Genomic DNA, 25,920 nt, shown 5'->3' with positions numbered 1-25,920 from the left:
TTCAATGTTAATGAATCAAAAATATGGTTCATCAGAAAAAGGAAGAGGAAATTCGCCAATCTGCACTTGAGGCTGCTCCAGAAAATGCTAAAGTAACATCTATAGTGCATGATGAAACTATGGCAAAGACAGAAAAGTGGCTAAATTTGTAGATTCATTAGTTGATGACTGAAAATAAAAACCCATAAAATCTCCAACCCCAAATCACAGCAGATAGCATCGTGGAGAGGATGAAAGCCAAAGAAATTTGGGATCACATTACCCAGGGTCAGGAAAATGTTAAACCTTTCTTGGCTAGGACTGGCAGGCTCACATGCTTCAAAAGGCAATATGGTGTGACAAATGTTAAACTCACAGCCGAGGCAGGTTCTGTAGATAGGGAGACTGCGGAAGAATTTTAAGAACACCTGCTAAGTGTTTTATATATATATATATATATATATATATATATATATATATATATATATATATATGGGTTATTTTGAAGAGCAAATTTTCAATGTTAAAGCGACAAACTTCTTTTATAAGGACATTGGCAAACAACCCTCTGCAATGCATTTAGCATTTTGGTTGATGTAAATGTTATGACCAGAGCCTAACCCTGTACTAGGAACCTAACTCTGTATTACCCTTAAAGCAATGATTCAGCTTTTGCTGATTAGTGTTTGTTGAGACTTTTTGAAACATAACTATCACAAGTAAGGAGAAAAGATTATAACTAAATGTCTTTTGTTTCCTTTTGTTGCCTCTTACACTGGTTAGAACTTCCAGAACTATGTTAAATAGCAGTGGTGAGAATGGGTATCTTCACCTTGCTCCTGAGTTCAGGGGGAGAGTATTCAGTCATTCACCTTTATGGAAGTTGTTTTTGCAGGTATTCTCTATCAGATTGAGGAAGTTCCCTTTATTTCTACTTTTCTGAGAAGGTTTTTTGTTTTTTAATTGTGATAGGCGGTTGAATTTTGTCAAAAGCAAACCAGTAATTCCTCTTTAAGTATATACCCAAAGGAAGTGAAATCACCACCTCGTAAAGATGTCTGCACTCCTGTTTATTCCAACACTATTTTCACTAGCAAGGCATGGAAACTACTTAGGGACCCACCAAAGGACGAATGCATAAAGAAACTGTGAAAAATGATGTCATAACACACATAAATACACACACACGTGTATATATATATATGTATGTACATATCCTATAACTTATGTATATCTTATTCAGGAAGAATAAAGAGAAAGTTTAGAGCACTTCCAAAGAGAATTGGAAGTGTGTCCTTCTCCTGAAGGAGAAATGGTGAGAGGGATGGAGATGCAAAGGTCTGCAGCAGTCTAAATATTCTGTTTGAAACAGATTTCAAGTCTTTCATTGGAAAGAAAGAAAGACTTGCACCTCTAGGCAGTATTGCCTTTTTCTATTTGTCATTGATTGCCTCTTTGTATTCAGGTATAAGATATCATGTATCTTATAACATCATTTGTATTCTGGAAATATATGCAGAGTTGATATAAAGTTCATCTGCAATTTAAAATAGTTTAACATAGGCTTGGCGCCTATACTACAGTGGTTACGGCGCCAGCCATGTATACCGAGGCTGGCGGGTTTGAACCTGGCCTAGGCCTGCTAAGCAACGTGACAACTGCAACAAAAAATAGCCGAATGTTGTGGCAGGCGCCTGTAGTCCCAGCTACATGGGAAGCTGAGGCAAGAGAATCGCTTAAGCCCAAGAATTTGAGGTTGCTGTGAGCTATGACACCACAGCGCTCTACCGAGGGAGAGATAGTAAGACTGTCTGAAAAATAAATAAATAATAAAAATAAAAATAAATAAAAATAAAACAGTTTAACATAGTGGCTAGGGGCTCATTGCTCAATGGTTAGAGCACCAGCCCTGTGCAGCAGGGCTGGTGAGTTTGAACCCTGGCCAGAACTTTATGGACACCCTATATAAGAAAATGTATTAAAATAAATAAATACATTTTGTCAAATGCTTTACTGCATCAGTTGATACCATTATGTGAATCATCTGCTTGTTCTGAATTACACTGACCAATTCTAAATATTGAATCAACTTTGTGACCCTGGGATAAACATGATTTGGTCATGGTATGTAATTATTTTTATAAATTGCTAAATTTTATTTGTTGATATTTGTTTAAGGCTTTTTATGTCTATGTTCATGAGGGATGTTAATCTGTAGTTTCTTTTCTTTTCTTTTTTTTTTTTTTGTACTTCTTTGGTTTTGTATCATGTAATACTGTTTTCTTTTTCTTTTTTTTTTGAGACAGAGCCTCAAGCTGTCGCCCTGGACAGAGTCCTGTGGCATCACAGCTCACAGCAACCTCAAATTCCTGGGCTCAAGCAATTTTCCTGCCTCCGCCTCCCAAGTAGCTGGGACTACAGGCACCCGCCACAATGCCCAACTGTTTTTTGGTTGCAGCTGTCATTGTTGTTTGGCGGGCCTGGGCTGGATTCGAACCTGCCAGCTCAGGTGTATGTGGCTGGTGCCTTAGCCGCTTGAGCCACAGGCGCCGAGCCATGTAATACTGTTTTCATAGAATGAGTTAGGAAATATTCTCCCTTCTTTTTTTTCTTCCTACATTTTTTTTTTTATTAAATCATAGCTATGTACATTAATGCGATCATGGGACACCATACACTGGTTTTATAGACCATTTGACACATTTTCTTTTTTTTTTTTTTTTTTTTTTGTAGAGACAGAGTTTCACTTTATTGCCCTCCGGTAGAGTGCTGTGGCGTCACACAGCTCACAGCAACCTCCAACTCCTGGGCTTAGGCGATTCTCCTGCCTCAGCCTCCCAAGTAGCTGGGACCACAGGCGCCCGCCACAATGCCCGGCTATTTTTTTTTGTTGTTGTTGTTGCAGTTTGGCCGGGGCCGGGTTTGAACCCGCCACCCTCGGCATATGGGGCCGGCGCCCTACTCACTGAGCCACAGGCGCCGCCCCATTTGACACATTTTCATCACACTGGTTAACATAGCCTTCCCTGGCATTTTCTTAGTTATTGTGTTAAGACATTTATATTCTACATTTACTAAGTTTCACATGTACCCTAGTAAGATGCACCGCAGGTGTAATCCCACCAAACACCCTCCCTCCGCCCAACCTCCCCGCTCTGCATATTCTTAGGTTATAACTGGGTTATAGCTTTCATATGAAAGCCATAAATTAGTTTCATAGTAGGGCTGAGTACATTGGATACTTTTTTTTCCATTCTTGAGATACTTTACTAAGAAGAATATGTTCCAGTTCCATCCATGTAAACATGAAAGAGGTAAAGTCTCCATCTTTTTTAAGGCTGTATAATATTCCATGGTGTACATCTACCACAATTTGTTCATCCATTCATGGATTGATGGGCACTTGGGCTTTTTCCATGACTTAGCAATTATGAATTGGGCTGCAATAAACATTCTGGTACAAATATCTTTGTTATAATGTAATTTTTGGTCTTCTGGGTATATACCTAGTAGAGGAATTATAGGATTGAATGGCAGATCTATTTTTAGATCTCTAAGTGTTCTCCAAACATCTTTCCAAAAGTAATGTATTAATTTGCATTCCCACCAGCAGTGTAGAAGTGTTTCCTTTTCTCCATATCCACGCCATCTCCCTTCTTCTATTTTCTGGAAGAGATTATATATGGTTAATGTTGATACTTTCTTAAATTTTTAGTAGAATTATCCAGTGATGCAATATGGACTAGAGATTTATTTTTTGAAGAAAAATTTGGTTTTAATTTTTAAAAATCATTTATACATGCACCTAATTGACAAAGATTGTTACAAAGAGTAAGAAGTTGGTCACTCTCAACTTTTCTCCTTCATGAGAAGGACCCACTTCCCACTCTGTTTTGAAGTACTCTACACTTTCTTTTATTCTTCCTAAATAACTCTTTTTTACCTGAATAGAAAGAGACAATTAAAAAGAGACAATTAAAGTGACCAATAAAAAAGGGCAATACTTCCCGGAGGCACAGAGAAGCCAATGAAAGACTCAAAATCAATTTCAAACAGGGAATATTTATGCTGGGGCAGACCTTTGCTTTTCCTTCTCTCTCATCTTTTCTCCTTCACGAGAGAAAATTCTTTTTGGAAGTGCTCTATAGAATTCTTTTTGGAAGTGCTCTGTACTTTCTCTTTGTTCTTCCTAAATAAAATCTCTCTTTGCTACCCTGAAGGAAAAAACAAAAACAAAGAGTAACAAGTTCCCTGTGTCTACTCTCCTACTTCCTACGCTAACAAAGCAGCTCTTTCAACCCTGTTAACTAATCTTTTGGTATCTCCCTTTATATCTCAAACAAAGATGCCTATATTATTGTTTCTTGATTTTTCAGTTTAAAAATTATCTAAGACTTCTCAATATGGAGGATAGCTTATCTCTTTCCCTTTACTGCCCTCATAAGCAACTTCTGTATTCATTTTCTTCTAATCTAATTAAATAGAACCTTTTTAATACCACCTTTGGTGGTGGTATTATACCCGCTGTGAGTGGAATTGTAGAGAAACGTCAACACACTGAGTCCGAACTAAGCAAGAGTCCTTTATTGGGCTGTCCAGTTAAGAGCTGGCTCATGCCCCAACATCTCTTGACCCCTTTGAAGAGAAGGTGCAAGGTTTTTATATGGCACTTCAAGCAGGGGATGGGAAGTCCTGGCGAAAGCAGAATTTTACAGAAGCTAACATCTGCAATGTTAGAGCTATAGGGTGGGGGTGGTGGTGGCTTACAAGGGGAACTGGGGGATGCACACAGACAGACTTATGATAGGATTGTGGTTTCACAAGATTTTTTAGCTGTCACAGGATTTTGCAGCTCTCAGCTAAACTTCCCACTTCTTGTTTTTGCAGGGTCACTGCTTGCTCAAGGGGCAATTGTGGTTACAAAATGGGGGGTCTACAAGCTCTTAACAAAATGGAGTAAGTCTGGTTCACTTGTTCAAAATGGATGGAGTTAGGGCATCACATTGGTGGTGGCAGTAATGACAACAATAACAGAGCACTCATGTGATGCTTTTTATGGCCCAGAAAAAATTCCAAGGACTTCAATTTTCACAGAACTTTTATAAGACTGTTATAATAATCCTGATTTTACACATGAGGACCAGGGAGGTTGAGGGACTTGTTCAGGGTAATTAGCCTTTAAGAAGCAAAACCAGAATTTGGATCCCAGGCATCCTGGACTCATATTCTGTACTCTTAACCACTACTCTAGAGTCCTTAACATATTTTTTTCTCCAGTTAACTATAATCTTTTACTGTTTGCTTATTTTTCAATATATTCATCACTTACTAATTCTGAGTTTTACTTTGGTTGTGAGTATCTTCTCTCCATGTGTTCAAACACATTAATACAATATCGTTAATTCAGGAGACTGGGAGACAGGGCTGAGACAGAGGCTTGCAGAATGGGTGTGGATGTCAAAGGAAACAACCTCAAGCAGAAGGTAACTAGAGGAGCTGTAACTGTAGGCAAGAATTGGCTTCCACTGGCTTATCAAGTATCTCTGTCACCTTACATGAACTTTGGCTAATTATGGTATTATTTATATTGCAGTTTTAAAATTTCTCCACCCTTGAAATCATTATGGCAGTTCCAAAACAAACATATAGAGTATACAAATGGGAGGAAACACAATTCTAGGAATTGCTACCAAAATTCTAATAAAAGCCAACACCTTGGCCTTGAATATTCCTCCCCTCAATTAGTAAAATTACAGAAGATTGAAAACTTCTTCCTCCCAGTGCAACTGCTCTTTGGATCCTGCTCACTGTCTTACCTGAGAGTGTACTTTTGCTTTTAATAAAAAGCTGTACTTTGCTTGGCTTACATGATGTGTTCTGAAATTCTTTTCCCCATGATCACCAAGAAATTAGAAAAACCCACATCTGAAGACTGGTAACAATATCATCTTCCTGAAAATATATTCTGGAGTAGTGGCTTGCTCACAACTGGCATCCTGGAATCTCCCCTCCACTATCCTGGGGATTCCCTTCACCTTTCTTTTGTTTGGAACCGTTTCCTGAAGGATAAGTCACATTCTTTCTTGTTCTATTCAATTATTTTGGTGAACAACATCCTCTCCGCTTCCTGAAGCAATTTAGTAAAAAGTATGTTTTTCGAACACTTCATGTTTATATGTGTCTTTATTAGATTTAGATTTAGAATGTCGAAGACATTCTTTCATTGTCCATTAGCTTTCATTGCTGCTGTTGAGAATATCAAAGCCATTTTGATTTCTAGTCTTTATATTTGACCATTTTCTGAGGAAACTTGTATAAATCATTTTCATTTCCCCAGGGTTCTGACATTTAATAATGTTGTGTTTTATGGAGGACAAGTCCAATTTCATGTATTCCATACTTGTTGCATCTTTTAAATTTGGCAACTCAAGTTTTTTAGTTATAATATATTTTCTTGAATTAGTTTCTGATGCCCCTTGCATTATTTTCAATTCGCTCTCTCAGAAACTCACTTTATGGGAAGCCAGACCTTCTGAATGTTTTCTAATTAAAAAAAAAAAAAAATCACTTTTTTTCAATTCGCTCTCTCAGAAACTCACTTTATTGGAAGCCAGCCCTTCTGAATGTTTTCTAATTAAAAAAAAAAATCACTTTTCACCTAATAAACACATGTATATGTAAAAATAAAAAATAAAAAGGCATGAGGAAATTTTGGCAGGGAGGATAAAGTAAATGTTCTAGAACTGTTTTCTGGTAGTAGTTACATGACCTTACACATTTGGAAAAATTCATTAAACAGGGCACCTAAAAGGATGAATTTCATTTTAAATAAATTTTATCTCAATTAAAAAAAAAATCACTTTTCCTGTATTTTAAATGTATGGTCATTGTGTTCTACTTTCCAAGAGAGTGCTCTCTTCCAATGTTTCTAGTGTACTTTTATGAAGTAAATGTTTAAGTTATGTATTTTATCCAAATAGGAAAGTGAACAAATCACATATACAACTCCATGAATTTTCACAAAGTAAAAACACTCAGCAGCCAACACCCAGCTCTAGAAAGAGAACATTGCCAGATGCCCTTTCTGTGCCATCACTCAGTTACTACCCTTCCCTAGGGAAACAGCTATCCTTATTGCTAACATTATAAATTTATTTTACCTGTTTTCTAACTTCATACAAGTGGGATCACACAGAATCATATTCTTTTGTTTCTGGTTTCTTTTACTCAACACCGTCTTTATAAAACTCATTCATCTTACTGCTGTGGTTTGAATGTGCCTCCAAAATTGATGTGTTGAAAACTTAATCCTCAATGCAACACTGTTGGGAGGTGGGACCTCTAAAGGTGATTAGGCCTTGTTCTCATGAATGAATTCATGTTGTTTTCATGGGAGGGGGCTAGCTATTGTGGGAGTGGGTTTTTGATAAAGGGTGAGTTTCTGAATTTGGTTCACTTCCTTAGTTCCTCTCGCTCCTGTGTACGCTCTCCCCATGTCATGCCTTTCATCATGTTATGATGCAGCAAAGAGGCCCTCACCAGATGTAGTCTTTTCATCTTGGATTTCCCAGCCTCCAGAACTATGGATCAAATAAATTTCTTTCTTTCTTTTTTTTTTTTGGAGACAGAGTTTCATTATGTCACCCTCGGTAGAGTGCTGTGACGTCACAGCTCAGCAACCTCAAACTCTTGGGCTTAAGCAATTCTCTTGCCTCAGCCTTTCAAGTAGCTGGGACTACAGGCACCTGCTACAACGCCTGGCTATGTTTGGGTTGTAGTTGTCATTGTTGTTGGGTAAGCCGGGGCTGGATTTGAACCCGTCAGCTCTGGTGTATGTGGCTGGTGCCCTAGTCACTTGAGCCACAGGCACTGAGCCAAATAAATTTCTTTTCATTATAAATTATCCAGTCTGTGCTATTCTGTTATAGCAGCATAAAACAGACTACGACACTTTTGTTCCTTGTTATTCTGCATGAAATTCTATTGTACAAATGTACCACAATTTATTTGTCCATTCTACTATAAATACAGAAAATTGTTTCTGCTTTTTATAAGTAGGGCTGCTGTGATCATTCTTGCATATGCCTTTTGGCTGAGTATATACCTACAAGTAGAATTAGTTGGTCATAGGGTATTCATATGTTCAACGTTAGTAGACGATCTGGCCAATTTTCCAAAAAGGGGTTTCACAGATATATAGTTATACACTGTCCTGAGTGAGACATCAGGGTTTCAGTTGCTTTTATACTCTCACTAATATTTGGTGTTGATCGTTCATCTGTTTTTCGCTTTAGCCATTCTGGCATACTATGTGGCTTTAATTTGCATTTTTCTGAAGTTGAACACCTTTTCATGCCCATTTAAATTCTTTTTTGCAAAACATTTGTTCAAAACTTTTGCCCAATTTTCTATTGGCTTTCCATATTTTAGCATATTTATTTGTAGTTGTTTCCTATATGTTCTGGAGATAAGCATTGCATTGGATATAAAATTGTAGGTATTTTGAGTGGCTTGCCTTTTCACTCTGTGATGATGTGTTTTGAACAGAAGTTCTTAATTTGAATGTTGTCAAATATATCAATCTAGTGTGACTTTTTTTGATGCCATATTTCAAACTTGTTGTTTTCAAACAGCTCCTTTGGTGTTGCTAATTTCTGAGGTTTTTGTTTTGTTTATATTTCTGAGGATATTAATGATTTTTGCAAGATTATTATTTTTGCTGCACAGCCTATTCCCTCCCAGTCATCCTTTTCTCTTTATTTTATCCCTGCCACTCATCACAATGGGGGTTTCTCCAAGTATTCTGTGACTATTGGCTGTCTGCTAATATTTGAAAGTCCTTTGTGCACAGTGGCCTTCACTGTACAGTGGTCTGGATGAGCTGTTTTGTGGGGTGGGGGGGAATTCCTGTTTTTAATGTATTTAGGCAAGTCCTCTTGGGTTGGTTCAAATTCATCTAAGAGTACATGTTTGGTTTCTTCTGGACCTGGTTTTAGAGTCTTGGAGGCCACAACATTGTTGTAGAAGGATGAATGTCTGGTTCGAACCAGATGGAGTCTTCCAACATGGCTAAGTTTTGCTTTAGCCTGTCCTAAAAATAAACCTCCAGTTTTTTGACAGAGGGGGAAGGAGAAGTTTCTCATACTTGAGGAGGAGTGGCAGGATCTGTGTGTCAAACTTCTCCTTAAACAGACCTGAGTGACTTTCTGGTTTATAGCCCACTCTTCTCCCCCACTTTTGCAGGTCTGTGGTGCTCACAACTTCTGAGACTCTAGGGATTTGGGATTCTATATCAGACTCCTCTTCGATCTTCTACTGCTGCCTTAAGATTCAGCTTCTCAAGTTCTGCTAAATCAGTTTCCACTCATCACTCTGCTTTCTACCTTCCCAAAATTTTGTTGTCTCTTTATAAGTTTATGTCTTCAAAAAAAACCCCTTAACTGTCATTTTACTGAAATTTGGGAAAGGAGCCAATGAGAATGGAGGTGTTTAATCCACCATCTTTAACAGGAAACCGCTGCATTTAATTCCCTATTCTATCTAGAATTAATTTGTTTGTTTGCTTATTTATTTATTGCCCAGGCTGGAGTGCAGTGGCAGCTCACAGAAACCTCAAACTTCTGGGCTCAAGTGATCTTCCTGCCTCAGCCTTTCAAGTAGCTGGGTGGGACTACAGCCAGTGCCATCATGCCTGGCTAATTTTTTCTCCTTTTTTTTTTTTTTTTTGTCCTCTAATAGAGATAGGGTCTTGCTCTTGCTCAGGCTGATCCAGAATTTGTGTGTGTGTGTGTAGTACATAGGGTAGGAATATAAGATTATATATATTTTCCAAAGACATATTCATTTCTTCCAAAGCCATTTATTGAATTTTCGTTCTCTGTCCGCTGATTTGGAACATTACCCTCATCACATTCAGATGCACAGTTCTTACTGTTCCTCAAGCAAGTCATGTACTGGCCTATCCAGGGCTGCGTTATATTATACTTTATGGATATAACACAATTTATTTACCTTGTTTACATATTAATATATATTTGGGATGTCTTCGATAATTTTTGTCATTGCAATTATGTCATGATCATTTGGAACACATATAATGAAACAAAATTAAAATCACAATTAGATAATTTATACTTTATTAAAATTAGCAAAGAGTTAAGTGCATGTGTGTGTTTTAGCTTGGTAACACATGTAGGAGGAGAAGACTTGGAGAAATGTTTCTCCCAGGGCAGTGCTCATAGAAGGAAATTTGAAAACATCTGCCAAAATTAATATTGCTCCCATCCATTCACTCAGAAACTTTGCTGACTCATTTATATAACACATGTAGTCAAAACTTGTTAGAACTATAGTGGAGATTTACTATATTTATCATTTAATTTAGGGGCACTTGACATCTTTATTCTTTTAGTGACTTTCCTTTGGAAAGACACAGTACAATTTTTTATCTCTACATGGTTTTTTTGGTGATTTTCAGTAGAGGTGATAATCTATCTTTCACATTTCTTAGGTTTATTTTTAAACATTACATAACATTTTGCCATTTTAAGTGGTACTATTATTATACTGAAAAAAAAAAAAAAGGATGGGTTTTTTTTAAAGACAAAATCTCACTGTCACCCAGGCTAGAGTGCTGTGTGTCAGCCTCGCTCACAGCAACCTCAAGCTCCTGGGTCCCAGAGATCTTCCCACCTCAGCCTCCTAAGTAGCTGGGACTATAGGCATCTGCACAATGCCCAGGTAACTTTTCTTATCTTTTAGTAGAGGTGGAATTTTGCTCTTGTTCAAACTCCTAAGCTCAAGCAATCCTCCCACCTTGGCCTCCCAGACAGCTAGGATTAGAGGCGTCCAGCCTATACTGAAATTTCTAACTGACTAAGAATGATATATAGGGAAATTATTTGTTTCTATTCTACCTCCCCTCAATCACCTGCCATATTGAGATCAATGCAATTTTATTTTATTTTATTTATTATTATTATTATTATTTTTTGGTTGACCAAGCCAGAGTTGTGGCATCAGCCTACCTCACAGCAACCTCAAACTATGGAGTTTTAGCAATTCCTTCTGCCTCAGCCTCCTGAGTCTCTGGGGTTATAGGACCCCACCACAATGCCCTGCTAATTTTTCAATTTTTAGTTGGGATGGGGTCTCATGCTTACTTAGGCTGCTCTGGAACTCCTGAGCTCAAGTGATCCTCCTACCTCAGCCTTTCAGAGGGCTGGAATTATAGATGTGAGCCATTCTGCCTGACCACAAATGCAATTTGTTAGGTTGGCCAAATTAAGTACATTTTGAGGCTACCCAAAGAAATCTCTCTGAACCATTAGATCCCACCACCCCCAGAGAGTCTCACTTCAAAAAACTCCAGCAGGAGCAGGGCGTGGTCTCTAAAAATAGTTGGGTGTTGTGGTGGGCACCTATAGTCCCAGCTACTCGGGAGGCTGAGGCAAGAGAATTGCTTGAGCTCAAGAGTTTGAGGTTGCTGTAAGGTATGATGCCATGGCAGTCTACCGGGACAACAAAATGAGACTCTGCCTCAAGAAAAAAAAAAGTGCTTGGGCAGCACATATACTAAAATTGTAACTATACAGAGAAGATTAGCATGGCTCCTGCACAAGGAGGACACACAAATTCTTGAAGTGTTCCATACTTTTTTAATAACATGAATAGGCACACAGGCAAGCAATGTCAACAACCTTCAGACAGGTCTCTTTTAAGAAAATTATTTTTCTTTCATTGGCCATATTTAGATATATTGCCTTGCTATATGTTTTTAATAAAGAACATATCTTATGCTACTGGGGAGGCTGAGGCAAGAGAATCACCTAAGTCCAAGAGCTAGAGGTTGCTGTGAGTTGTGATGCCACGGCACTCTACTAAGGGCAACAAAGTGAGACTCTGTCTCCAAAAAAAAAAAAGAACATGTCTTACAAAAACAACAACATTCCAACAGGCTCTGACTTCTGCTCCTACTCTTGCCCTCCCAATCTCTCCAAGCCATTTTCTCTATACATTGATGAAAGAAATGGGACAGCAAAGGAAAGGGCCCTCCCTACAAACAATAGCTTATCTCTCCAAACAACTTGGCACCACACTCTAGAATGGCCCACCTGCCTAAGGGCCCTGGCAGCCCAGTTTTAACCCTTGCAAGTTAGAAGAGTACTTTCAGTAGACCCACCAACTGTCTTTTCCTCCCTTAGTTTAACCAACCTCCTTTCTCACTAATCTATTCAGGCCCTCTCCCCCACCCAGATACAATAACTCCATGTCCTATTCAGAGTCCCCACATATCACACCAGCAAAACGTGCTCCTTTAAGTCCTGCTTCTCTTTTATCAATCCCCTAGACAGACACTGACTCAATCTCACACTGCTGCACAGATATAATAGAGATTCAGCAATCTCCCATTTCACATCTTTCTGAAACTATGAGAGAACAAGCAGATCATATCTAGCTTATTGATGGCAGCTCCTACATACTTGAGGGCCAATGCTATGAGGGATATTCTATTCTTTTTTTTTTTTTTTTTGCCGGGGCTAGGTTTGAACCTGCCACCTCTGGCATATGGGACCGGCACCCTACTCCTTGAGCCACAGGAGCCACCCGGGATATTCTATTCTTTATCCCAGATTATAGAAGCTCAACCACTACCTATAGACATCATATCCCAAAAGGCAGAACTTATAGCCTTAGCTCTAGTTGAAGTACTGTCTGTCAATGTTTATACAGACTCCAATTATGCCTTTCATATCATCCACTCACATGCTACCATAAGGGCTGAACAAGGTTTTTCTCACAACCAAGAGCTTACCCATAATCAATGCAAAACTTATCAGCTTTTACAGGCTGCAAAGAAACCAAAAGCCCTTGCCATTATCCATTGTAGATATCATCAAAGTTCTGATGACCCCATCACAATTGGAAACAACAAAGTTGACCTTCAGGCCCCCAAAATGGCTCTAAAATATAAATATATATTTTACACACTAACCAATTTCTCTCCCACATAGTCAGCATCAAAGACTTTCCAACACCAAAACCTAACAAAATAGAGACACTGGTGTCTTAAAGATGGTCATTATATCCTACCCGAAACACAAAACCCCCAAATCTTCCAACCCTTGCATAAATAATTTCATGTCAGCCACCACCCTCTCCTTCAATTCCTTAAACCCATAGTCACTTGTAAAAGTCTTCCCCAACTTCTCTCTACTGGAAACTGCAAAATCTGCTCCACAGTCTCTCCCCAGGGCCCAAGACCCACCTCATTTCCCACCCACCGGGCTAGAGGTTACATCCCTGGCCAAGACTGGCGAATTGATTTCACTTATATGCCCACACATAAACCACATAAATGCTTATTGGTGTTAGTAGATACCTTCTCAGGATGGGTTGAAGCTTTCCCAACTACTTCTGAGAAGGTCCCAGAAGTTGCCCAAGTCTTCCTCAATCACATCATTCCCGTTTGGGTCTCCTGTCTCCATTCAGTCAGACACTGGCTCTTCATTTATAAGTAAAGGTCACCCAACAGGTTCTACAGGCTGTGGTATTCTCCTGTATTACCACCTAATATCATATAAGTATTCTCCTATATTCACATACTCTGTACCAACCTCGATTCTCAGGAAAAGTAGGAAAAATTAACTCTATCATAAAAACTCATCTGACTAAACTAAGCCAAGACATCAGAGTACCCTAGACCACTCCATTACCCATTCCACTCATTAGGATTAGGGCTACTCCTAAGGCCCCCACTTTTTACAGCCCATTTGAAATAATGTACAGCAGATCCTTTTTATTAACACCCATTCCTGGTGATCCGAGCCCTTTGGGAAATTATCTGCCCACCCTAATTGAAACCAGAGCTAAACTCAGAAAACATGTACAACCCAGCCTTCCCACTCCTTATAAATCCCTTTCCTGGGACCAACCTGATGACCTTACTGGTAAACAAATATATATAAAAAAAAATCAATCTTACCCCCAAACAGGCTAACATCATGATGTGTCTTCCCAAAACTAACTTGGTTCTTACCTTTGATAAGATCCATAATAACCTTTTTTCTTATTTTACTATTTGCTCCCTGCCTTTTTCACCTAATAACCAAAATTTTACAAAATCATATATAGCCATTACTAACAAATCCTTAGGAGAAATATTTCTCTGGCAAACCCACCTCAGATACAACACACATCCTAACAATACTTCCCTTTAGGCTTCCACACTAACCCTAAGTTATGCAGAAAGTAGTTTATGAGGACAACACCCAATTCCCAAAACAACGAAACAAATAATCGGGAATGTTAGATTGGCCAAACTAACACTATCTTGAAAAGCCGCTCTGTGAGACTCTGTTACAAGTGGACATAACTCAGATAAGAGAGACAGGCTGTAGGCTTATCCTGGCACTGCCTAATTATGGACACACCCCAGCAAAATATGCTGACACTCTCACAGGAAGAACCTGCCAGGGGAGTCCACATAATGAGATAACATCTTTGATGTTCTGATGAGAATGACGGTTTGGTGGTCCTTGATAGAAACAGCTCCCTCTCAACCAACTATATAGGATTGGCCTCCCTCCCTAACCCCACTCCCAACATTCTTTAGATCTTAGCCTACTTGTGCCCAAGTGTCAAAGTAAACAATGCCACCTTGCTTACATTTTGGTTTTGAGTGTTCTGATCTGTTCTTTTTTCCATTTCTTTAACCTATCACAATTTTACTTCTAGATTATTGTTTATTCATCCATGTAAACAATCAACAATTACCCGTAAGTATATAGTTATATAGTATATAGTTTAGTAGTTTTTCTGTTTACTTCTTTTTCTTTACTTTCTTTTTCTTCTATAATTTCTCTTATATTTATAAGTAACTTCTTTTTTTTTTCATAGAGTTTTGTAGGAGTCAAATTTTTTGAGTCTTTGAAGGTCTGAAAATGTCCCTCATACTTGAATGAATGTTGATCAGGAATAGAAATCTAATTTTCAAATCCTTTACTTCCAGAAGTTCAAATTATTGTTACTTGGGTTTTCTGCACAATTCTTATGTTATCATAATGAATCGGCTGTCTTCTTTCAGAACGCTTTGGGGATTTTTTCCTCCCTTTTAGTCTTGGTATTTTGGAAATCTCATCATGAAGTAGGTAAAGGCAAATCTGTTTCAATCTGAAGATAGGCTTAATTCTTTTTCTTAATTCATTAATTTGTGCCCACTATTCTCACAATTCTTGTATTTTCTCCTACATAAATGTGGGAAGGTCTGCAACTCTCATTATGATTCTTGACCATTATGTTTTCATCTTTTAATTTTTGGTTGAATATTCTGATTCCCACTTTCCATATGTGGTGACAGATTCAGTAGGTTGGGAGGTGGGTGCAGAAGGAATCTGAGAAGTTCTTGATAAAGATGTCTTTTAAATCTTGTTTAACCCAGTGTCTTCCAACTAACTTGACCATGGGCAAAAATTTTTAAGTGGCTTATAATAGTTTGTATAATATTTCACAGAACTTGTATTCTATATACAGATTCTAAAAACTATCCCAGCATAACATTTATTATAGGTTTTTAAATACTGTTAAAAAGTGAATAATTCCTCCACCCATCAATTTGTAAATCTCTTTAGAGAGGTAATAGTTTAACTTAATTATGGTCATTTATACTCTGGTATGGATAAATTAGGGAGAATAAGTATTTCAGCACAAGCAATCCTATGAAATGGAAATTTGGCACAATACACAAACTCCTTCAAAAGCGTCTACTTCAGAGGTATTCAGAAAACTTTAATGGTAGCTAGGTAATTTTCGTTGGGGAACATGGAAAATCCTTCTTAAGAAAGCAAACTATGTTATGTCTTCATATCTTGGGCAGGATTAAGAAAACTTCCAAGTCAGTTACAGAAGTTGAAGTTTAAAGAAAACTGAGGGTGGCCATGTGAAAGGTAAATATCAGGATACAAGGCAAGAAAGCAAGACATAGCCCTGAGCTGAGAGATGAGGGGCACGGTTTCTGCAAAGCAAGAAACATGTATTTTTCAGTTACAGTTTATTTTTATGCATGTATTTCCAAACTGAATGAAATTCACATTTGCTTTAGGAATATCACATTGTCTCCCTAAACTGGCTTTCTGTTTACTTATTTTAGATAAAATATTTCGTTAAGTAAAAATAACACCCTAAGTTTTTAACTTTTATTTTTATTATAACCAGCTGGGAGTTACAGAACTCAGAGATATATATCAGAGACTGAACATTGGGTGTCTGGTTAAGCTCTCAGGTAGATTTCATAAATCTCTTAGGCTTTCCCATAAGTAAAAAATGTAATGAAATAGATTAGATCCAGTTACATATTATTATGTGAGGCTTTTTTTACCTTAAGCTCTAAAATTTATGAGTTTTTAAATAGGTAAACTTAACATCTTTAGAAGTTGAAGCATCAGTATTAGAAAACCACTAGATATTTTTTGAACAACTAGTATGTGGCTTTGGCAAATAATTTAGTTTTGATTTACTTCTCTGAGAAATTAATTATAGTTACAAAGCTGTACTATGTGTGGCCTCATTGATTCAGGCGGTATTTGGTATCCCATTATGTGGCTGCTCATGTACGGCAAACTCATTCTTATTAGTATTGACCAGAATTTATCGATCTACTTTAAGCACCATAAATTTTTTTTTTTGAGACAAAGTCTCACTTTGTTGCCTTCACAGAGTGCCGTGGCATCACAGCTCACAGCAACCTCCAGCTCTTGGGCTTAGGTGATTCTCTTGCCTCAGCCTCCCAAGTAGCTGGGACTACAGGCACTCGTTACAATGCCCGGCTATTTTTTTGTTGCAATTTGGCTGGGGCAAGGTTCGAACCCACCACCCTCAGTATATGGGGCCAGCACTGTACTCACTGAGCCACAGGTGCTGCCCAAGCACCATAAAATTATTTTTTCAAAAGTTCATTGTGTAGGGGTAGAAATATTTCAAAGTAATTTCAATTATTATAATTATTATTTTTTTGAGACAGAGTCTCACTATGTTGCCCTCAGAGAGCTGTGGCATCACGGCTCACAGCAACCTTAAACTCCTGGGCTTAAGTGATTCTCTTGCCCCAGCCTCCCAAGTAGCAGGGATGACAGGAGCCCACCACAATGCCCATTTATATTTTTGTTGCAGTTATCATTGTTGCTTAGCTGGCTGGGGCTGGGTTAGAACCCTCCAGCCTTGGTGTATGTGGCTGGTGCCGTAATCACTGTGCTATGGGTGCCGAACCAAATTTCAATTATTATTATTATTATTATTTTGAGACAATGTCTCACTTTGTCACTTGGTAGAGTGCCGTGGTGTCACAGCTCACAGCAATCTCAAACTCTTGGGCTTAAACAATTCTCTTGTGTCAGCCTCCCAAGTAACTGGAACTACAGGCACCCACCACAATGCCCAGCTATTTTTTGTTGTAGTTGTCATTGTTGTTTAGCTGCTGGGTCTGGGTTAGAACCCTCCAGCCTCAGTTTATGTGGCTAGTGATGTAACCACTGTACTATGGGTGCCAAGCTGAATTTCAATTATTTTTAATAGTTATTGGAGGCGATAAAGGATACAATGTAATTCCTTAACATTTTTTTTATGGTTCCTATTGCAGTGACCTCATAAAGACTCCATAAGCATATCATCATGGAATGAGCATTTTTACGTAGCTTGCCCAGTCATCTAAGAAAAACACCATACTTGTGACAATTTTCTCAAAATGATTGGCATAGCATGATGAAGCTGTGATTATGTGGAAATAAGTGTTCCTTAAAAACTCAACAGAATCCAGGTTATCTCCGAAATAACCACATCAAAATGCTAGAACAAGTGTTCTAGTACTTACTTTTTAGGTGTTCTAGTACTTACTTCAATGGCTGAAGAATCACATCAAGCTCTCTGCTAGGGCCATGGGTGACCTCAGGGACTTTTGCATCCTTCTGTCCCACACCAGTGTTAGCTTGTTTTCCACCAGTGCCTGAGGCTGAACTGGCCATTTTTCATTTTCTCAAGTACCTTAATTGTGTCAAGCCTAATTTAGATGTGAAATTATTGATTTTTTTTTTGCAGTTTTTGGCTGGGGCCAGGTTTGAACCCGCCACCTCTGGTATATGGGGCCGGCGCCCTACTCCTTTGAACCACAGGCGCCCCCCAAAGTTAAAAAATTTTATATAACATGGAAGTAAAATTAATGTGTGTCATCACCAATTTCAATGGTTTTGTTTTTATTTATTTATTTATTTATTTATTTTTTGAGACAGAGCCTCAAGCTGTCGCCCTGGGTAGAGTGTTGTGGCATCACAGCTCACAGCAACCTTCTACTCCTGGGCTTTAAGCCATTCTCTTGCCTCAGCCTCCCAAGTAGCTGGGACTATAGGCACCTGCCACAATGCCCAGCTATTTTTTGGTTGTAGTTGTCATTGTTGTTTGGCAGGCCCACGCTGGATTTGAACCTGCCAGCTCTGGTGTATGCGGCTGGCACCTGAGTCGCTTGAGCTACGGCCCCGAGCCAATTGTTTTGTTGTTAGTAAAGGAAACTGAAGTCCTGAGGGTTGCAGAGGTTTTCTGTTTTCTGCCCTCGGGGTCTTTTCAAAGATGCCCTTTAGCTCCCTTAAATGGATTCATGAAGACTTCAGGGAAAGATTTCAGTCATTAATCTTGGAGATGACTGATACATTCTCCTTCTTCCTGAAGAGGAGTGAAAGAAATCTCTTAGAGCTCTCATCTCCTCTTGATGAGTTTATCACAGCCTCCCTGACAAGGCATATAACCTGATAACTTGCATCAGGTTTGTGCACCAATTGAAGATGACTGATGAGTCACAGCACACAAAACAGCCAACACTCAGACGTCATTAGTGGGGTCAGCCTGCACAATTCTGACTGAAAAATTAAAGTGGAGCAGACTTTCCATTCCACGGGTGCTGGGATCAGCTGAAGACCAGAGCAGAGCTGTGGACAGAAACTTTCAACAGGTGGGATGGAGATCCTGAAGCATTTCTTCAAAGGTGTATAACAGGAGATGTAACCTGACTTTCCCAGCAGGATCCTGAGGCAGAGCGCCCAATGTGGGACCTCCCATTGGCCTGTGTCCAGTTAACTCATGGACAGGGGCAGCCCAGGTCAAACATGAGGCCATCGCTCATGGCATCGGGCCAGGGTGGGTGGGGCGGGGCAGATCTATATAAGGCCAGCAGGGCCAGGGTCTGGGGCTTTGTTCCCCGCTAGACTGCACCGGGAGCAGGCTTTGAGGTGAGCTGGTTGCCTGGGAGACGATTTCCTCACCACTGGGGCCCCAGCAGTTGAATCCTGGGCTGCTAAGGTCAGGTGGTGGTGGGGCTGGAGAGAGGTGGCAGCAAGGGCTGCTGTGGCGTCTACGCAGCAGGATGTGTGAGAATTACTCCAGGTCGTTGTTGAGGGTCTCAGTGGCGCAGATCTGCCAGGCTCTGGGCTGGGACTCAGTGCAGCTCAGCACCTGCCATCTCCTCACGGACGTGCTGCCTTGCTATCTGCAGCAGCTGGGCCGCAGCTGCCATCGGTACTCTGAGCTTCATGACCGAACAGACCCAGCTTTGGATGACATTGGTGAAGCTTTCCAATTTATGGGGGTAAGTCTGCATGAACTAGAAGACTATATTTGCAATATTGAACCTGTCACTTTCCCACATTGAATCTCTTCATTTCCTGTTAGCAAGAACAATGTACTTCAGTTTCCTCAACCTGGAAGTAAAGGTGCAGAAGAAAGAAAAGAATACATCCCTGACTACATGCCACCCGTGTGTCTTCTCGGGAAGAGGAAGAAGGGGAGCAGGTGCCCACAGATGGGGGCACTTCAGCAGAAGCCAGGCAGGTTCCCTTGGAAGAAGATGATGAACTGGAGGAGGAAGAAATTATGAATGATGAGAATTTCCTGGGTAAGAGACCACTGGACAGCCCTGAAGCTGAAGAAATGCCTGCCACGAAGCCACCCTGGCTGCTGAGTATGAAAAGGGATAACCTAGATGTGTTATTGGAAGCTTGAGAACCCCTCGGCTCAATAAATATGCAAAAGGTCCTGCCCATGCTCCCTCCAGAGCATGTGCAGGGCAGCACAGACCTTGCCCCTACGTGGCCAGGGCCACCCATGTTGACTGTGGTTGCAAAATCACAGTTGCCAACTGCAAAACCATTAGAAATCAAGTCCTTTACACCTAAAACAAAGACTAAAACTACTTCTCCTGGATAGAAAACCGAGTCAGCGACACTGGTTGGAAGTCCTATTCAGCCACCCCAAATCATGTCCAAACAGCAGAAACTACCAGGACATTCTAAGAGCTCAAGAATCCCAAGAGCCCTGAAGTTACGACTCAAATTCCTCAGGTACCCATCAGACCAGAAACACCAACCAGGACTCCTTCAGATGCAAGAAGTGAAAATGTCAGTAAAGAGGCAGTCCAGGCGAAGCAGACACAAACGGCTCCTGATCCTGGGAAGCTGAGCAACGAGGATCAGCCAAAAGAGGCTAATGGACGACTCTATCCATGTTGTGATTGCGGGTGCCTGTGCTGAAGGAGAGCCAGATCCTTTTGAATTCTCCTCTGGATCAGAATCTGAAGGAGGCATTTTTATCAGCCCCCAAAGAATTTCAGGTTCGGAGTGCACCACTCCAAAGCCTCCACTTCCTCAAACAATTTCACCAAGTCAAGATCCACTCCCTTGCCTCTTTTGGGTGGAACTTCAAGTCTGATAACTCTTGGGCAACGGACTCCTCAACGAATGAGGTTCTGTGGAAAGCATAACTGGAAATAGCCTTCAAATATGCCTCCCAACTTTCTTTCTATCTCTTCTGCTTCTGTGTCCCCTCCCACTCTCCAGCCTCTCCATAAGGTGTGTGAAGAAAAAGCCAAGCCGCATTCCTCAGTGGAAGTGAAGTAGAAATTGAAAAAGGAACTGAAGACTAAAACGGAAAAGAAAGAAAAGCAGAGAGACAGGGAGAGGGGAAAAGACAAAAACAAGGAAAAAAGCAAAGACAAGGAAAATAAAGTAAAAGAGAAAGAAAAGGAAGCTGGCAAGGAAACAAAGTATCCATGGAAGGAGTTTCTGAAAGAGGAGGACTCAGAGCCCTCCAAGTTTAAAATAACAGAATTTGAAGATGTTGATCCAAAAGTGAGATTGAAAGAGGCAATTGTGAGGAGGGAGGAAGGGGAGCACAAAGATAAGAAAAAAGATGGAGAAAACGGTAAGAAAGATAAAGAGAAAAGGAGAAAGTGAAAGATAAAGGTGGAGAAGAGAAGGTGAAAGCAGCGCCAGCCCCTCTGGGGCTGTCCTCAAAGGAGCCGGCTCTGGGCCTGTTCCACCCTGCTACCACAGCAGGGGTCCCTGCCCTGCTGCCCTGGTTGTGCTAATGTGTTGGGAAAAACTCTTTGAGGAAAAAGAGAAACCCAAGGAGAAAGAAAGGAAAAAAGACAAAAGGGAGAGGAAGGAAAGGAAGGAAAAGGAGAAGGAAGAGAAGGAGAGGGAAAAAGAAAACAGAGAAAGAGAGAAAAGAAGAAAAGGAGAAATACAAGCATGAAAAAATAAAAGTGGAGCCGGTTATCCCAGCCCCGAGTCCAGTTATCCCCAGATTCACCCTCTGAGTTGATGCTGGCCAAGACAAGATCGTCATCAGCAAAGTAGTTCCCCTCCCAGAGGCTAAGCCAGCCCCCTCCATGAACCGGCCCAAGATGCTGTCCCTGGCTGCCATAGTCCCAGCCCTCCGCCCCATGCATGTGGGCCCTGCGCTCCCACAGCCACCCCTTGTGGCCATGGCCTCCCCAGCGCTGCTGCCCTCCCTGGGTCCTGCAGTGGTGACCGAGACAGTCAGCACTTACGTGATCCGAGATGAGAGGGACAAGCAGATCTGGATCTGTCCTGGGTGTAACAGGCCTGACGATGAATGTCTGATGATGAGCTGTGACGATTGCGATGACTGGTACCGCTGGCCCTGTATCGGAATAATGGCTGCACCACCAGAGGAGGTGTCCCAAGAGTGCCAGCAAAAGGAAAGGTAAAAAGCACAAGAAGAGGAGGCGCCCCAGCGCCCTGGCGCCGGTCTGCACTAGGGCCGGGCAGAGTGCCGTGTGCTCCGTTTCTTCCCCAGCTCCTCTGGAGGGAACTGGTGTGACTCTGCCTTCACATCTGCCCCAAATTCCTGTGGATAATGGCTCCCACAAGACAGAGGACCAGAACACACCACCCCTCTGCATCCCCTTCTGAAATGCAGCCATCTATGCTGGCTCCAGGGCCGATGATACATTAAGGACTTGCCTTGGGAGTGGAATGTGGGGGCCTCTGGGAGGCCCCCAAAGCTCAGTGCCCATGGAGGAATGAAATTTCCAAAGGAGACTAGACTCTTGCTTGCTGGAAATGTGGGGACTCTGAACCCTGCAGTCTTCAAGCCTCACACCTGTGGGGTCCTGCCTGGCAACAGCCACTGCCTCCCTGCTCCAAGGACACTTTAGAATTCTGAAGTTGTGAAGCCCCAGTCTTGCTGGGGATTGTAAGATTAGTTACGCTTTTGTTGTTAACTAATCTTTTTGTAAATTAAGATGTAGTTTAATTAATCTGAGCTCTCGATTGCACTTGAGGGAATAAATAAAGTTCTAGACGTGGGTGTTTGGTGTTCTTTTGTTTAATCTGGGAGTAGACACAGCCTCCTTGGACACAGGCTCAACTTGTGCTAATTGACAGAACTGATAAATGTGACTCCATAGAAGTGAAAAACAGGCTGGGTGCAGTGGCTTACACCTGTAATCCTAGCACTCTGGGACGCTGAGGTGGGTGAAGTGCCTGAGCTCCAGACCTGCCTGAGCCAGAGTGAGACCCCATTTCTAAACAATAGCCTGGTGTGGGGGGCGCCTGTAGTCCCAGCTACTAGAGAGCCTGAGGCAAGAGAATCACTTGAGCCCAAAAGTTCAAGGTTGCTGTGAGCTATGACGCCACACCACCTTTCCTTCCCTGTAGGCTTCTCGGTTTCCATTTGTGCAATTCCTGCTCTCCACCCAGTGAAGTCTTGGTGGAACTGTAAATCAAAATTCTCTGCCCTGCTGGTTCAAAAATCAGTGGGCTCTTTCTAGCAGAGACTTTTTTCCCCAGCCTTAGGCACATTCCAATAAATGTTGGGCACTTGCTACACAGGCGGCCAACTGGGACCTCCCCTGAGATTAGTCCATTGGACTAATGCAAATAGAGGAAAGAGAGTTGGGGGTCTCTCATTCCAAGTGGGAGTATGAGAAGGTGGCTGCATTGTTTTGCAGCCCTGTTCCCACAGTTTCTGACCTCAGGTCTCCAGCCTTCTGGGGAGTATCTGGCATGCTCCAAATTATTCCCTTATTCCTAACTCCTAGGGCATTAGGGAGGCAGGTTGGGCTTGCTACCTAGTGTGCTCGTAGGGTTCTGTGTAGACGTCCTTACTGAACCTAACCCATTCAGACCAGTGGGGTCTGGGTGCTCCAACTCATGTCAACTAGGTAGAAATAAAGGAAAGGTGTGTTGGGAATGCCGTGAGCTAAGCTTGTATGTACTGTTAAGGTAAACAGCTTATCCTAGTTACTGTTAAGGTAAACAGCTTATGCTAGTCTTATCCAAGTCTATGCAAATTTGGTCTTTCCTTATGTGCAATTTAAGGCACAAAATTATGCCTTTTAAATTCTTCAAGATCCTCTGCTTTTAGGTTTAAAAATATTTACATAGCTTTTTTTTTTTTTTTAGAACAGTCTCATTGTCACCCTGGGTAGAGTATAGTGGCGTCATAGCTCACAGCAACCTCAAACTCTTCGGCTCAAGTGATTCTCTTGCCTCAGCCTCTCTTGCCTCTAGTTTTATTTCTTTTGGGCAATTACCAAGGACTACAGGTACCCACCATAATACCCAACTATTTTTAGAGATGGGGTCTCGCTCTTGCTCAGTCTGGTCTCAAACTCCTGAGCTCAGGCTGTTCACCTACTTTGGCCTTCGAGAGTGCTGGGATTACAGGTCTCAAACATCGGGCCCAGCCAATGTTTGCATAGCTTTTAATATGCATACATTGATTTCCATTTCATTCAATTGAATCCTGTGATAAAATCATTTTGAGAAAGTTGCTGGAAATATAATCATTTTCTAGTTCTATTTAATAACAACTTTTAATAAAAAATTGTCCTTCACATTGCCATTTCTGGTGCTTGAGAACTTTAGAGGATGTAAGAATTTTTTTTTTTTTAGAAATGTTTTATTTTCCTGTATATTTTGTATCCTAAAAATAAATGTTTTATTTTCCTATTTTCACCTTAGTGTGGTGAATGTTTTAAGTTCAGACAATTTTTAGAAGACTCCACCCTTGCCCTCTCCAGGCCAGCATTTTTTCTTCTTTTTTTTTTGAGACAGTCTCACTTTGTCAGCCTTGGTAGAGTGTTTGGCGTCACAATTCACAGCAACCTTGAACTCTTGAGCTCAAGCAATTCTCTTGCCTCAGCCTCCAAAGTACTGGGGACTACAGGCGTCCGCCACAACACCCAGCATTTTTTTAGAGATGAGGTCTTACTCTGGCTCAGGCTGGTCTGGAACCGGTGAGCTCAGTCAGTCCACTCACCTTGGCCTCTCAGAGGGCTAGGATTACAGACATGAGCCACTGCGCCTGGCCTACGTCGGCATTTTGGATATTGATTGGCTATCAGGTTGTTCTGTGACTTCCAGGACCATAGGGAAGAGTCCATCAAAAAACTTAACTGAGTTTAAGTTACATCTTCCATTGTTGTCCTTTCACTGTCACAAACACTCAAGATGTATTGATTTTTAAAAATTAACTAATTTTTGAATTATCTATTGCCTTTTTGAGGGCCTATAGTTCTGTGAGTTTTAACACTACAGATTGTTGTAACCACCACCACAATCAGGTTACAAAAGTGCTCCACAGTCCAAAAAGCAAACTCCTGTATGTTGCCCCTTTCTAGTCACACCCCTGATTCCTGGCAAACATTTTATCCATTCCTTGTGGTTTTGCCTTTTCTGGAATGTCTGCTTCTTTCTCTCTGAGAAATGCCTTAGAAATTCATCTGTGGTGTTATGTGTATTATTAATTATTTCTTATATTTTTCTAAGTTGTATTCTACCTAAGAGCTTATAAATTCACCAGTTGAAGGACATTTGGGTTGTCCCTAGTTCTTGGTGGTTATAAATAAAGCTTCTATGATAATTCATGTAAAAATTTTGTGCATTTTTATTTCTTTCGGGCAATTACCAAGGATTGGCATTCAAGGGTCATATAATAATTGTATGCTTACCTTTTTTTTTTTTTTTTTCTTTTTTCAGACAGAATCTCACCTTGCTGCCTTTGGTAGAGTGCCATGGCATCATAGCTCACAGCAACCTGAAACTCTTGGACTAAGTGATTGTCTCGCCTCAGCTTCTCAAGTAGCTGGGACTACAGGCGCCGGCCACAATGGCTGGCTATTTTTAGAGATGGTCTTGCTCTTGCTCAGGCTGGTCTTGAACTCCTGATATGAGGCAATCCACCCGGCCTCCACCTCCCAGAGTGCTAGGATTACAGGCTGAGCCACCATGCCCAGCTGTGTTTACCTTTATAAGAAACTGCCAAGCAGTTTTTCAGAGTGGCTGTACAATTTTGCATTCTAAGCAGCAGTGCATGGAGTTTTAGTCACTTTGTAGTCTCACTGGCATTTGGCATTACCAGGTTAAACAAAAAATGTTAATCATTCTAATAATGTTTTCTTATGACATTCAAATATTTTACTTTACTGAGACAAAATTAACGTCTAGGGTTGGTGCCTGTAGCACAGGGGTTATGGCTCCAGCCACATACACCGAGGCTGGTGGGTTCAAACCCTTCCCGGGCCAGCTAAACAACAATGATAACTGCAACAAAAGTTAACTAGGCGTTGTGGTGGGTGCCTGTAGTCCCAGCTGCTTG

At 40.8% G+C, this 25,920-nt stretch overlaps 1 non-coding gene and 1 pseudogene across 1 annotated transcript; both read left to right on the top strand.

Annotated features, from left to right (window-relative positions):
- Positions 1-11,533: 11,533 nt before the first annotated feature.
- LOC128580016 (U6 spliceosomal RNA) lies at positions 11,534-11,636 on the top strand. Its single transcript, XR_008378379.1, has one exon. It is a non-coding gene; the product is annotated as a U6 spliceosomal RNA (small nuclear RNA).
- A 7,679-nt stretch (positions 11,637-19,315) lies between these two features.
- On the top strand, positions 19,316-22,229 carry LOC128598161 (transcription initiation factor TFIID subunit 3-like; annotated as a pseudogene).
- Positions 22,230-25,920: the final 3,691 nt, after the last annotated feature.

This window comes from Nycticebus coucang, chromosome 2 (genome assembly GCF_027406575.1).
Source record: "Nycticebus coucang isolate mNycCou1 chromosome 2, mNycCou1.pri, whole genome shotgun sequence".
Taxonomy (NCBI): domain Eukaryota; kingdom Metazoa; phylum Chordata; class Mammalia; order Primates; family Lorisidae; genus Nycticebus; species Nycticebus coucang.
Note: the sequence above shows the minus strand (reverse complement) of the source record. Positions and strands in the feature narration are given on the sequence as shown.